This window comes from Sciurus vulgaris, assembly GCF_902686455.1.
Source record: "Sciurus vulgaris genome assembly, chromosome: 12".
NCBI classification, from domain to species: Eukaryota; Metazoa; Chordata; class Mammalia; order Rodentia; family Sciuridae; genus Sciurus; species Sciurus vulgaris.
In genome coordinates, this window is record NC_136473.1 from 43,536,404 (window position 1) to 43,550,086 (window position 13,683).

The 13,683-nt window shown below is 40.1% G+C and overlaps 1 protein-coding gene across 11 annotated transcripts in view; it reads right to left on the minus strand.

Moving 5' to 3' along the window:
- The window catches only part of SVIL (supervillin), a 226,051-nt gene that overhangs the window by 179,392 nt on the left and 32,976 nt on the right, over positions 1-13,683 (minus strand). For all 11 annotated transcript variants that reach the window (XM_079105799.1, XM_079105791.1, XM_079105793.1 and 8 more), the window contains one exon: positions 9,127-9,225. The gene's annotated coding sequence lies outside the window, so the exon portion shown is untranslated. The remainder of the gene's footprint in view (positions 1-9,126; positions 9,226-13,683) is intronic.

A 13,683-nucleotide genomic window follows, 5' to 3' on the forward strand; every position in this document is an offset into this window, starting at 1 on the left:
TATCATCTCTATTCTTATTTTTCAAAAACCTCAGATTTAAAACACATATACCCCTGCAATGTCAAACCCTCTGCCAAAACTGGATTACTGTGGTTTTCTCCTTGGACTGCACCATAATGACCTAAAGATGTATTATATCTAGATTCTTAGAGGTCTGTTAAATATTAATCGTGATGATGTGAAATGCTGGGAAATTGGGTCATTCTGAATTTCCATTATTAATCCAGTCTGTTATATCATGTCTCTGAGATTCTAGAACAAAATCTTAAACCGTCACTGACCAAAACTCACAGTTGTCAAGGATTCACTTGAGAAGCTAATGAAACCTACAGGTTCCCTCTTGAGAAAATTTTAAAACAAAATAGTATCTATCTATAATTGCCATTCTAGAACAGGGGCCAGAAAGCTGTATCCCATGGGCAGATCTAGCTGCCTGCCAATCTCTGTCAATAAAGTTTTATTAAAACATGGCCATGTTTGTTCATTTCCATGTTACCTATGACTTTTTTCCTGCTACCATGGAAGAGCTGAATGACTGTGCCAGGGACTATATGACCCTCAAAATCTGAAACATTTAAAATTCTGGCCCTTTACAGAAAAGGTTCGACAACTGCTCTAGAGCTTTAAAGTCAATGACATCTATGACAATGATTATAAAAATTCCACCCTATGTAGTTTTGCATAATTATTTACCTAGAATATTATTTTCCACAGGATAAAGATCAAATTAACAATTACCCACAAAAGAGTTTAGCCCAGGGCTTGGTACTCAGTAGGTGTTAATATATGTCACCTTTTTCTACTCTCCCATCTCCTCCTGGTTCTTCAACTCTTGGTGCAAATATTTCCTCCTCTGTGCTGCATTTTTGCCACAGAGTTGGCAGTTCCCTCCTCTTGATACACAAAATTATTTTAACACTGGCTTATCCATATTCTCATGGTCTACTTGCTTGTCTGTCTTCCCATCTAATATGTGGCTTCCTCTGGGATAAATGCCAATCTTAGTTACTTTTCCCCCCAGGGCCTGGCACATACCACAATGTTGATAAAGACTGTTTCAGAGAATGAATGAGTAAAGAAATACATCGAGGCTAGAAATAATCTTTTAATTCTAAAAGGTGTCACACAAACAATATTAATAATGTATTAGTATAACCAGAAGAATCAGAAATTATATCGTTATCATATATGATGTATCAAAGTGCATTCTTCTGTCATGTATAACTAATTAAAACAAATTTAAAAATTTTAAAAATAATAATATATTAATAAATAATATCAGGATTTTCTAAACTGAGTTTCACAAATAATAAACACATTTTTTTCATTGATTGAAGGTCTCATTTTGCTATATATCATAGCAGTTGTCTTGAACAAGCTAAGAACAGGTTAACATGTGTAGACACTAAGAAGTTCCTAGGTCATAAGGAAGTACAGGTTGAGTATCCCTTATCCAAACTTCTTGGGACTATTTCAGGTTTTGGATTGGATTTGGAATATTTGCATATACATATTGATATATTGAGGACCGGATTCGTCTAAACACAAAACTCATTTATATTTCATATACACTTTGCACACGTGGTTTGAAGGTAATTTTACACAAATTTTTTGTGTGCCTATATTTTCACTGCAATCTATCTTACAAGGTCAGGGGGAATTTTCCTCCTGTGCAATCAAGGTGGTACTCAAACAGTTTCAGATTTTGGAGCATTTTGAATCTTAATTTTCATATTGGGGTCCTTCAATCTGCAAAAATGACTTTTGTTTCAACCCAAATTAAATTCTCTAACCAAGGCTCTCTCACTTTTGAATGAAAATGCAAAGTGTGATATTCTGTGTGTACAAGAGCAATTGAACATTTCTAATAACAGTGATACACTTAAGCATAAATTAGTTTCTTTGAAAAAGTAATTGCTTTGATTTTTTCATAAATTTGGCTGAAAAGAGATCCATTTGTTCAAACACAAACAAATCAGGCACTGATATAAGCAGTGAGGAATCAACAGTGAAGAAATAAAGTTCCTTTTCTGACTCTAACAGCTTAGAAAAATCTCAGAATTAATTCTGACAAGATTCTTCTTAGAGTTATTTATATTCCAAAGATTTTCCATATTGTATTACATAAATAACTAAGAGGGTTTCATGTTTCCAAAAATGGAGACAGGTTTCCACATTGGATTGTTTACTATAACTTGCTGTAACAAATTACTACACATATGTTGGCTTAAAATAACACATATTTATTATTTTATAGTTCTGGAAGTTATGAGTCTGAATCGGGTCTCGCTAGGCTAAAAATGAAGGTGTTGGCAAGGCCACATTCCTTCCGAACCGCTAGGGGAGAATCCATTTTCTTGCCTTTTCCAGCTTCCAGGGGGAGAAGGGGGCCTGCATTCCTTGGCTCATGCCCCCTCCTGCATCTTGAAGGCAGCCTGGCAGTGGAGACTGTCATCACATGTCATCCTGACTCTTCCGAGGAGGAGAGTCTGGTGATTACATTGGTCCCGCTTGGAGAACACAGGATACTCTTCCCCATCTCAAACAGCTGGTTCACAACTTTAATTCCTATTTTCCATGCAACCTAACATATTCACTTTTTGCAGATTAGGACATGGATGTCTTTCGTGGGAGAGTGGAGAGACATGGTTCTCTCTATCTTTGTAGCAATCAGGCCAATGAGCCCAGGTCACATGTCTGACCCCAATGTAAAATGTGGAACAGCCTGATCTTTAGAAAGCAGTCCTCCTACCTGCTAGAATATACTCCTACCCACAGCAGTCCCCTAGCATGTCACAGAGCACACTGCTCTGTTTCCAATTCCACCAGAGCAAGTTGCCATTTCCGGCTCCTCAAGCCATGGTATCTCCTTGTCCTCAACTCTTCTAAGTCAATGAGTTTTCTCCCTGCCATACACCCTATAAATGGAAAGCTCAATCCCTTTCCTACATTCTCCTATTCTGGTAAGGGATGTAACCCCCTTCCCCAAGTGATACACAAAAAATGTGTTAATTGTAGTAAAGGTCTATTTATCTATGTTCTGCCACTTGATCTATGTTACCTAAGCATACATACATATTCATTCATTCTTCTGTTTTTAAGTTCAAAGGATAGGGTGTGTGTGTGTGTGTGTGTGTGTGTGTGTGATACAAACTCCTTGTGCATAAGATACAAACTCCCTGAGAGTAAGACTTTTCCCCCTTTCGGTGCTGAGGATTGTATCCAGGACCTCACGTATGCCAAACACATGCTTTACCACTGAGCTACATACATCCACATCCCCCAGAAGAAAGATTGTTTAACTTGCTAAACACAGAAACTTGGTGATTGCTGGTCATCTCACCCCAATGCAGAAAGCTTATGAAGCAGTCTTCAATCATGATGATAAATTAAATGTTTCCGGGACTGTCTGCGCACAGAGTTGTGCAAAGATTTCCTCTTGTCAGAACTAACTGGAGAGAACAGTAAGGGTTTGGTCAGCTCTGGCCAAAGGGAGGTCACTCTGGGTCCTGAGATATCACCTTGGGGAGCAGCTGGCTCTTGGAGTACTGAGCTGGATTTTGGTTTGGGGGAATTAGAGCCAGCTCTTCTGTTTTTGACAACAGCCTTTGGCCACACAGAGGGCTACATTTCAGTTGGCATCAGTCAAGGGTGTAACGCCCATTTGGCCATATGGAGCAGATTTTCCAGCTCTCTGTTCCTACTGGCACAAACTTGTGACCCCTGGACTTGGAAGCATCTACTGACAGCTAGCCCTAGTAACACAAGAGTTCCTTTCAGGTCATTGGAACTCATCTGTCAGTGCAGATCACTTACCTTAGGAACATCTCAAAATAAAGGTGAACATAGTATAGAGAAGAAGAATTCGTCCAAAGAGAAAGACCTGAATAGAGCAGTATTGCGTTCCTAATGCAGTTTTTTATTCCCTAGAGCCTAGAGAGGTCGGGGCATGTTGAAAGCCCAAGTCCTTTGCTACAGCCCTTCTCCAGCAATGTAGCATGATCTAGGCAGAATATATGGCCAGCTCCTAATATCAGATTTCTTGTGACTGTTCATATATAAAATTAAAACACCTGTGTTTATAGTTATTCATAAGCAATGGAGGGGACTAACTTGCTCCACTAACTTCAAAAATTCTCCAATGTGGTGGGAAATACATATTGCCTATCTTCATGAGAAGAGAAGCAGTAGTTGGTAAAGCCTTTGAGGCTGTGGTTTAAGGAAGAGTTGGAACTTCAGTCTATACGCTCCATTCCTCTCTGGGGCAGATGGGATTTCTTTTCTTTTCTTTTCTTTTTTTTTCCCACAGTGCTGGGAATTGAACCTGGGGCCTTGTGCTTGACAGGCAAGCACTCTACACACTGAGCTTTATCCCCAGCCCCAGAATTTCTTTATTAAATATTTTGTCATGAAAACAATAACACACACACGCACACACACACAAAAAAAAAAAAAAAAAAAAAAAAAAAAAAACACTGAGTATAGACTGGAAGAGCTAAAGATGAAGAATTAGAAAGGCAACTATTGCCTAAACGCCTATGCTTTCAGTATGATGCTAGAGACCAGGGATCCATTCTCACCTTAGCAAAAGTCTGTTTGGTTGAGATCAGCATCTAAAACACACAGCATGGCAATGCTTTAACGGTTTTGTCTACCTCCCAAGCCCTGCCATGGGTGCACATGACCCAAGTGGCTTCTTGGAGGAGGCCCTCTGAATGACATGTTTAATGATCAGTCAGGTTTAGCCAGTTGAGAAGAGGAAAGTCGCTCCAGGTAGTAGGAATAGTGTGTACAAAGCCATAATGTTGAGACTGAGCCTGGTGTTTTTAGGAAGCTCACAGTAATCACACAGAACTGGAACGTGGTACCCAGGTAGGGATGGGGGATGGGAGCCTGCACCAAAAACTCTGGAGATGTCATGCTGAGGTTCTGGACTTTAGCCAGGGGTCTAGAGCCAAAGATGTACATTGTAAAAAGTGCATCATGTGTTAAGTGTGTTGGGGTTTAGTGCAGATCAAGAATAGCAAAGAAAGAGGGAGGGAAGAAAGGAGAAGGGGAGGAAGGGAGAGAAGAAGAAATTGTAGCCTGTAGGGCACTACCTGCTGCTCTGGTCTCACAAACTATTGGCACAGAGACAGAAGAGGTGAGGTGCTAAGAAGCACAGGGCACTGCAGTACAGGAAAGAAGTCAGTCTCCCCTAGAAGGGGAGGCCACGAAAGTTGTCAAAAGGATGCAAATGACATCGCAGGCAATGGGGCTGAGAGTGGTAACACTTGGAAGGAGGACTCTCTGTGTGGGGAGGATGGAATTATGAAGGAGGGCAAGAACATGAGCAAAGAGGACGTGCTGGATGGAAGGTGGGCAGGAGAGGCAGGAAGACAGGCTGGCAGCAGGTATGTGACTCTGGACATGCGTTAGTCAATGTTAGACGATGAAGAGATTCTAAGCATCTCAGTCCAAAGCCTGACATGCAAGGGCAGAACATCTCCGAAAGCTGGAATGAGGTGTGAGAGACAGAGAAGACAAGGCAGGGGAGCGGGAGAGGGGGAGGAGGAGTAGCTCACGTTCCTGGCTTATTAAATTAACATCCTCCTGACTGCCTCCAAATTACATATCAGCTGACGAGGTAACTGTTAGTGTGCCTTAAAGTCTTTGTACCTAAAATTTCTTTTCCAGAAAGATTTGCTTAGCATGGAAGCTGTAGAAAAGCTTGCCTTCTTCCCTCCTCCTTCAGATCACTAGAGAAAGGAAGCCAGAAACTAAAACCTCCCCTCAAGGCACCTACTCAAAGATGTTATTAGATCATCAGAATGAGACTGTGCTCTTCCATCAGCCAGACTTCTTATCTGCTGGGAAGCACATTGTGCACACAGCAATAAAGCTCTGGGCTGCCTTGTCTTCTCACGTGTTTCAGCAGAGGTAGGGCTTCTTAGACAGCAGGGCTTGGAAACCAAAGCGCCACCTTAACCCCATATCAGGGACATCTGCTTTCACGTGACTCACCACACACTTCCTCCCAGACCTGACCAGAGGGGAAGGTTCAGTTGTGACAACCAGCACCCACCCTTCCGCTCCCCACCCCTCCCCCAGGCGCAGTCCCTTGCACTGTTTCCTGGGAGGGGCTGATGAGCACAGCATGTAAAAAGGGCCTGGCATGGACACCAAGGCTAGTTCTTGCTTCTGCTTTCCTTCCACATCTCATTCGTCCTTTTACACTGGTGACTGAGCTTAACTTACAGTCACTGACATAGTGACAACATGACACCCCTCCTGGGATCTTCCTAGAGAGGAACCCATGTGAGGTGTCATACCCCACAGACTGGTGGTTAGTGAATTGGCCCAGTGAGGAACTCAGGCATGGATGAAGGAACAGTTCCTGCCTCTAGGGAACTTCAGGTTTGGTCAAGGAGCTGCCTTAGTTCATTAAGTAAATGTTTACTGAGCACCTACTATGTGTCAGACAGTATTCTAGGGCTTGGCATAAAGTACAAACAAAACAGAAAGAAACCCTTTACCTCATGGTGCTCAGATTCTAGTATACCGTGAGGAGAGAACTTTTCCACACTTTATGAATAAAAGGAACAGAGTCAATGACATAAGGCAAAGACAAAGTGATGCTGCATTTAGAGGGAAGAAGGAAAAACAGAATCAAAAACAAAACCAAATTCTTCCTGGAATTACAACAGTGAGGAAAGAGGAGTCTAAAAACTGTGTTAAAACTTAAATATGCTTTTAAGGTACAAGTACTTATTATCTTTAAAGGATGGTCACAGGACATTCAAGCATTCTCAGAAACAGTGCTTCATCTCATGTTTATGACAGTTCTCCTTTCATTCCCACAGAATGGTACATGGGAGATCTGGCCATGGAGGCAGACACTAGGAATGCAAGGGTAGCAGAGCAGGTGGGGTTCAAAGGTCATGTTAAGATCCTCCTAACAGTCAAGTTTATAATCAATTCATAGTAATGGTCTCCCAGGCTAGAAAAACACATACTTGCTTCAAACTCTTATCAGGTTTTCTCCCTTGGTAGCTCCTCATGGTCGCATACCTGATTCATCTGCCCAAGACCCTTGCCTGTGCCACCGCCCCCACTCCCCTGCTTTCCAGGCACTGGGCTCCCGGCCTGCAGTGAAGAATCCTCCCTCGGAATAGCACTTCACCCCAGAGCTAATGCAGATGCACAAAAACTATCCTCTAACCTCATGAGGGCTAAGGGAGAGCTATTCAGAAAATAGATCTGAGAAGAAAGTTTTAAAAAGTAGCCCCCAAGCACAATTGAAGCACTAATCATTACAAGAGCAATAATCAAATTGAACGTCCTTGTATAATTTTTAAAATGCACAAAACCAAAATAAACTTTGCTTCCTTTGAGCCACTAGTCAAGTCACTGTAGAATTCTTTTTTTTGTTTGGAATGGACCTAGAAAATACCTTGTTTGATCATCTCCAAATCAGCCAAGCTCCTCTTCTACAACATCCTTGAAAGACAGGTGTGCAGTTTCTATGGCTATATCTCTATCAATGAAGATCTTCCAGGTCAAATGAGCTACTCATTTGACTGATATTTCAAAGATTCTCCTTACAGTGAATTCACTTTGGTTTCTTTTTTCTTTCTTTCTTTTCTTTTCTTTTCCTTTTTTTTTTTTTTTTTTTTGGTAAATGAGCAGGGGTATAACCACTGAGCAACATCCCCAGCCCTTTTTTATTTATTTATTTATTTTGAGATAAGATCCTACAGTTACTTAGAGCCTTGCTAAGTTGCTGAGCTGGCCTTGAACTTGTAGTCCTCCTGCATCAGCATCCCAAGCCGGTGGGATTACAGGCATAAGCCACGGTACCCCGCTTCAACTGGTTTCTTTATATCTTCTATCCACTGGCTCTAGGATGGATGTGGCTAAATAAGTAGAAAAATATGATAAATATGAGTTGCCTTAACTATAAATCCAATCATTAGGCAGAGCAATGGGAAAAGCAGGCAAAATGAATTAATACTTGGAGAATTGGAGAGCAAGAGCTGTGATTGCCCCCAAGAACAAAATATTGTGAATGGATTTTGGAAAGGAGAATCTTTTGGAACACAATAAGTCAGCTGATAATGAACCTGCGACTTTGATTTAGAGTCCTAGATGCAGAAGAACTGAGGTATCCAAGTCAGATATTCTGGCTAGGGGTCAGGAAGCACTGCTTTGGGATTAGGTAGCTGGGAGGGGAGCAGTTCCTGGAGTCCAAAGAAAGAGGTGGTCTTACAGTGATACCATCGGTTAATCTGGGACTGCAGTAGTGGTGGTGGGGGGAGGGGTTGGTTATGAAGTTTATCAAATTTACATGAGATTAAGGGCTGGGTGGGGCTCAGTGGTAAAGCACTTGCCTTCTTGCACAAGGCCTGGGTTTGATCCCCAGCACCACAAAAATTTAAAAAAAAAAGAAAAAAGAAAAAACTTACATAATTAAACTGAGCCCCTATACTTAGTCATTCTTGATCTTATATCTTAGAAATGAAATTCCTTTTTTTTTTTTTTTTTTTTACAGACTGCATTTTGATTCATTGTACACAAATGGGATACAGCTTTTGGTTTCTATGATTGTACATGATACATTTCTCCCTTTCATTTCTCTCTATGTAATCTAAAGTTCCTCCATTCTTCTCTCACCCCCCCATCCACATTCTCTTTCCACATGTGAGAATGACATAGAGATCAGGCATGAGAGAGAAGCAGAGGCATGTGGTATAAGGAGTCAGGGGCTGGGGATATAGTTCAGTGGTAGAGCACTTGCCTAGCATGTGTATAAGGCCCTGGGTTCCATACCCAGCGCCCCCACCTCCAAAAGAGAGAAGAGAAAAGAAAGAAAGGTAGGAGGGGAAAGAGAGTGAGAGAGAAATAAAAAGGAAGAGTTGACTGCTTAGACAGGTAACACCTTAATCCTCAGGTACACATAGCTGACAAGGCTTAAGAAAACTATGTTCTTTGTCTTTTTAAAAAATCCGTCTCATATAACTAAATCATAATCGTACCAGACACTTTTTATAAGAGCAAAAATCCAAAACTCTTAGTCTTTTAGTTTCTACTATTGTCGTTGGTCTCCCCACAGTATTGCAAACACATTCTGAAATCCTCAATAATTACCTTATATTCTCTTAGTTGAAACTCAAAAAGAATTCACCATTCCTTCCTGGGTTTCTCTTTGGGTTTTAGAAAAACACCAGTCTCCAATGTAGTTAGGATCTAGAAGGCAGAAAAGATTTTAAAAATTATCGGATGTAACTTTCAAAGTTGAAATACACACATGTGAGATGGGTTGAACTGGTTTAAGTCAACAAAAAACAGACTGTCTTCTACTTTATCAGTATCCCTCCTTGCCCTTTGACCTAGCCTAGCAGAATTTGAAATTGACATACCATTTCTATAATCCTCTAGTTTTATAATTAATATTGTGCTGCTGGGACTGAGCTCAGGGTCTCATGCATACTAAGCACATGCCCCCCCACCGAGCTACATCTCCAGGCTGTATTTGCTCATTTAAATTACAACTAAAATTGCCTTGATGGAATCCACTTGAACTTGGCTTCACTTGACACATTTGCTATTAGCTACTGCAAACAATCAAATTACCCTTATTTCTGCAAAGCACAGTTCCCTTTCTTGCCCAACACCCACTGCAGTACTGTGGCAAGCTATGCGAAACAAGCATTGCAAATAGTTCACCCACATATGCAGAGGAAGCAATGACAGCCACACACCAAAGTAGATATACAGTAAGAAGGGGAAAGTGTCAATTACCCTTACTTTATCTGGGCAAGAGGTAGCAAATCTAATTATAACGGATGAACAAACTATTTTCCCCCAAGGGTGCATTGAAAATTTCCAAAATCTTGAACAAAAATGAAAAAGTGTTGTATTTTTTAATAATGTAGTATTAGCTAATTCAGTTTGTGGATGCTTTACTGCTGCGAGTCCATCTGCTCCTGGAGACTGTCTCCCCTCTAAGGATGACGGATTGCTTTGTTCCCTGGACGAGACTGCTGCTCCGACAGTGCAGCTTCCAAAGCCAAAGGTCACCATCCTTCCCAGATGATCAAATGCTAGGTGTACTGTGGCAGGGGCAGCCAAGCAACTGAGGATGCACTCAGAGCCCCACTTGGGCTTCTGTCTTATCATCTGCCTTCTGGATATCTCAAATTTGCCCTGCTTGGCAGCAGAACAATGTTCTTGCAATTTTCCTTTGTTCCTCTCTCTGCTTCACTTAAGTAGGCACTGGCCTTAGTTTGTTTCTTCCTGTTACAGCAGCAACAAAAGGCATACAGAAATGCATACACAACTATACTATAAGTCTTAGAAGTTCTTTTTAAAACAATGTCTACCTACAAAGAAGTCTAGTAATCACCCCCCCCCAAACTCAATATGCTCTGTTGCCCAATAGATGACATATATTTACACATATTACAACCTATCCATTCGGTGGACTATTAGCCATTGAAAAAGATAAATACGAAGCAGAAAAAGATATTAAGACTGCAGTGCATAGCAAACCCTCATGAAATACCACTGGTGAATGGCAGAATTTAAAACTACCAAAGTGCTGATTACAACTTTGCCAAAAGCATGACTGTGAATGGATGTGTGTGTGTGTGTGTGTGTGTGTGTGTGTGTGTGTGTGTGTGCATGCGCACACATGCTACAAATAAACCTAAAGAAGGATTTGGTCCATTTTTGCTAAGTTCTAGGGTTCGATGGAAACAGAATGATATCACTCTTATTTAACATATCCACCAATTTAGAATGACAGGATGCCATGACTAGAAAATATAAGTAAATGCAGGCCAAAAGAAATTAAGTGATCCACCCATGATCAGACTCACAGGCAACATCTCCCTGCTCATACACCTCTTTTGAAATAGAGCACTCAATGATGGATTCCTACAAAAAAAAATCAGGGGTTCTAATAATGAATATTCACTATCCAAATCCCTAAAGTTAAAAAAGTGTGCTCAGAAAAGCATGCCTTCAAAACACTCAAATATTTCCTAATAACCATCTTATCACTTGAGCCTCCACTCAAAAATGCATCTTTGTTCAACATTGGCATCTATGCCCAATCCTGCCTATGAATGGGTTGCACTTCCATAAAATGATGTGTGTCTGTTACAAAGCGAAACTGCAAAACTTGCCTCAAAATATAAAACTGCATGAGAGAAATAAAACAACGTCACAGAATTTCTCCAATAAGAGATTAAACAATAGCAAGTGGGGACTGAGCAGTTTGATTAGGAAGCAATAATTTAAGAGAAAAATTAAATGTTGGCAGTAAGGTAGCAATTTCAAGAGTGATTTTTCACATTAAAGAAACAAAAATGCTCCAAAGGAAAATGACCAACAAGATCCTCAATGTTTTCGTAACATCTGACATTTTTGTGATGTGATGGAAATGTCAAATGTGGTAGGAAAAAATAGGACAATGCAGTGATTTGATAGATAATTAAAAGAAACCATATTTAAATTCATATTCATTAGCCAAACCAGTCCTAGGGCCAATAAGTGGAAGATATAAAGAAATAGATTTGATCTTAGCTTAAGGGGAATTTTTGAAACACTGCCCCAAAACTTTACTCCTCTCAAAACAACCAACACTTGATATTTGTACTCTTATTCTAAGAGTTGGTCACAGCCACACTAATCACCTAAATTGTGTTAAATGCAAGTTAAAATAAACATTTTTCAGTTGATTCTTTTCGAGATGCTCTCCCAAGCTCTTTCTTTTTCACTGTATTGTCCCCATTTAAGTGTATCATCTGAAGTGGCCTTTTTCTGGTTCTAATTATTCTCGGGTAACAAGGACCTGCTGTGTACTCTCCAGAAAGAATTTTTTTAAGTTTAAATCAGTACTATGGAGTATATTTATATCATTTTGAGCCAAGTACACATTTTAGAAGTAGGAACTTCTGATCCACAATATGCAATAAATACCAGGGAACATCATGTTTTGTTTTGTCTGTCTGTCATGAAAACCAATGCATTTTATAACTTTGGTTTACACAGAATAAAAATAAAGGTTACAACATCACAAATGTCTATTTGTTCCGATTCTTTTAAAAAGTGTAAAAGTATAATGTATTTACCATTTCGAATTATGTAAGTTTCCAGTTGAGGCAATCTATTTTATTTGAACTATGAGGAAAATCTTCATACGGTTGTTAATAGTTGCCAATTTGCATATCATGATTAGTTTCATCATCTGTAGTTATCTGGGGTTCTATATAATTCGTGATCTCAACTTTACCTGAGAACAGTCAAGCTGGCTGAATTTTCCTATGTTCAAAATGTTTATTATATGGAAATAGTTAATATTCAGGGTTGTCTAGCATTCATTTAGATAATGAAAGCTATTCTAGTATCATAAAAATACAAGGCTTCATTTTAGAAGCATCAATTATTCAGTGGAACAGTTTCTTCTAGAAGAGTAAGAAGAGTAAAAGGATATTTTCCCTTAAATTGAATTGCAATATTCCATTGTAGAAAGATATTTTCTTTTACTTTGCAATCTGCAACAGTGTTAGGAGTCCAAGTAACTGACCATGAACAATTTTAAACATGTAGGATAATAAAACTTTAAAGATTCATTTGACATGGACTCTTCAGCTTCTGTGACCAAAATAATAAACAATTTATGATTCAATTTATTTACTAATCCTGTCTCAGAGGTCAAGACCAAGTTAAATGACTCAGTGTTTCTGTTAAATTGGCCTACCTCTCAAATGAGTATAAATTGATGGCTCAGGATTAGGCCATGTGACTAATAGTTCTTTCCAGGTTTCCAAGGACAGACAGCAAATCCCCCTTCTCCCCAGGGTCAGCAGAGGATGAACAGCAAAGATACAGATTTCTGCCATGTTCTACTGTAGGTACAAACTTGAATTATCTCACCATTGATGTCTAGGAACAAGAGGAAAAATAAGCTCAAAATCATCCTTTCAAATGTTTGAGACTCATGCTAAACAAAAAGGTGAGCTGTCCTGCTCTGGTTGCCTTCCTGGAATGAAATTAGCAAGTTTGAAGAGCATCAGTCAATGAGCAAGGAGGAACTCAAGGATCAGGAATTTCCTGGCCTAGCTCATTCACAGAGGTCACCAACAACCTAGGATAAAAACCTCAGCTATTTTATATCTATAAAAGGAGGTTCCTAGGCTGTGTAGCTTCATCAAGTCATAGGAAACAAAAATATCACGAGTCTGGCTCCCTGGTTTTGGCAAGCTGACTTGCAAGCAGACGTTCAGCAACATTAAGACTGCTTTAAAAGGAAATGCATTTGTAGACTTACTATCAACCATAAGAGATGATGTGATTATGATGACAGAGCAGAGTAACTCTCCCAGGTTCTGCTGGGCAGTGGCCATGAGCCCCGATGGTGGCAGAGCATCCCCAGCAAGTAAGCAGGTGGAACTCAGGAATCCCATAGAAGGCATTCAGCCACTGCTGCCTTGGACCAAGTTTCATGAGCTTGCTTAACTCCTTTACTTTTGTGGAAAATGGGTGTAGGAACAAACCTGGAAGCTTCCTAACAGCCTTAAATGAGACAATCAGTGCAAGCACACAGCATGGTGCATGACCTGGAATGTTCAGGGGGTGTTGCTATTATAACAAGTAGGACTGAACAACTTTCAACTTTCTCTGAACCTTTAGGGAGGC